Here is a 1,856-nt window from a genome sequence, read left to right as displayed (position 1 = left end):
TATCTGTAGTGTTAGCCCTTCTATCGTACTATTGATGTAGATGTTTCTGGAGATTAGAGCACTTTACTGTATTCTTCTTAGCTTGTGTTCCCGTGAGTTTCCGGGTTTTGGGATAGAAATGTAGGATGTTGTGATGTGGAGTTATATATGCCGAGCGGCATTTTATATACTGTTTCTCCTTTAAATTGTTTAGTTTTGACTATTATTCCGCAAGTTAGTTATGTTTCCGCATTGTTAGGCTTACCTAGTTGTAGAGACTAGGCGCCATCACGACATGTTCACAGTGGGTGAACTGGGGTCATGACAAGTTGGTATCAGAGCTCTAGGTTCATAGGAGTCACGGAACACAGGCCAGTTTATTAGTGTCTCGCTGATCGGTACGGAGACGTCTGTACTTATCTACGGGAGGCTATGTAACTGTTAGGAATATTCCACCTCATTTGATTTCCTTGTCGTGCGAGATTCTTGATATCACAACTAAATTTCTGTCTTTCCATTCTCTCACAGATGGTGAGGACACGCGCTACCCGAGAGGATCAGGCACCCGCGCCCCCTACTGCAGCCGTCAGAGGCCGGGGCCGGGGTAGAGGCCGAAGACGCGCTCGTGGTGCAGCCAGAGCACCCGCGTGAGCTGCCGCCGAGGTACAACCAGCAGTACCAGCCGGAGTCCAGACACCCGATACGTCTGCCACTACTACTCCAGCACTCTAGGAGACTTTGGCACAGTTCATGAGTATGTACACCACTTTGGCTCAGGCAGGGTTGCTTCCCCTTGCTGCAGCCACATCCCAGGCCGGGGGAGGAGTACAGNGGATCGAGGTGCGGGAGTACCAAGACGATCCCCGGCACGTGTATTGAGGATACCAAGAGATCCTCGGGATACCAAGAGATCCCTGGCATATGTGTTGAGGATACCAAGAGATCCTCGGGATACCAAGAGATCCCTAGAGTGTATATTGAGGATACCAAGAGATCCCGATTATTTATCTTGCTGTGAGGGGTATTCCTTGTAGTTGTTTTTATCTCTGTTTCCGTTATTGCACTATTATTATATTGTGTAGATCTTTATTATCGATTCTCAGTTTTACTGCTTATTGCCCTGTCATAACATTATATATATATTTATCTCAGTAGGGCCCTGACCTTCCTCGTCACTATCCAACCGAGGTTAGGCTTTGCACTTACTGAGTACCGCTGTGGTGTACTCATACCCTTTCTGCGCATGTTTTTGATGTGCAGATCCAGGTACTTCTACCCAGGCGCATCATCCTTGAGGTAGGGAGCATTTCGGAGACTTCGAGGTACATCTGCCGCGTCCGCAGACCGAAGAGTCTCCTTCTTTACTCTATCTGTAGTGTTAGCCCTTCTATCGTACTATTGATGTAGACGTTTCTGGAGATTAGAGCACTTTACTGTATTCTTCTTAGTTTGTGCACCGGTGAGTTTCCGGGTTTTGGGATAGAAATGTAGGATGCTGTGATGTGATATGCCGAGCGGCATTTTATATACTGTTTCTCCTTTAAATTGTTTAGTTTTGACTATTATTCCGCAAGTTAGTTATGTTTCCGCATTGTTAGGCTTACCTAGTTGTAGAGACTAGGCGCCATCACGGCATGTTCACGGTGGGTGAACTGGGGTCGTGACAATACCTCGATATCCTTTGCCTCTATACATGTTCTTCATTTTACATGTGTTCTTCATCGTACAAACTCAATTTCGGTTGTAAATAGCTTCGTTCATTTATATTTCTAGCTGTTAGATTACTCCCGAGGTCGACCTTGAAGTCCCAATCGAAAAAGCTTACGCCCGGGTAGCAGACCCTTTGGTCCGCTCGTTACCTCGTTTATCTCCCCCCC

This window comes from Nicotiana attenuata, unplaced genomic scaffold (genome assembly GCF_001879085.1).
Source record: "Nicotiana attenuata strain UT unplaced genomic scaffold, NIATTr2, whole genome shotgun sequence".
Classification (NCBI taxonomy): Eukaryota; Viridiplantae; Streptophyta; class Magnoliopsida; order Solanales; family Solanaceae; genus Nicotiana; species Nicotiana attenuata.
Note: the sequence above shows the minus strand (reverse complement) of the source record.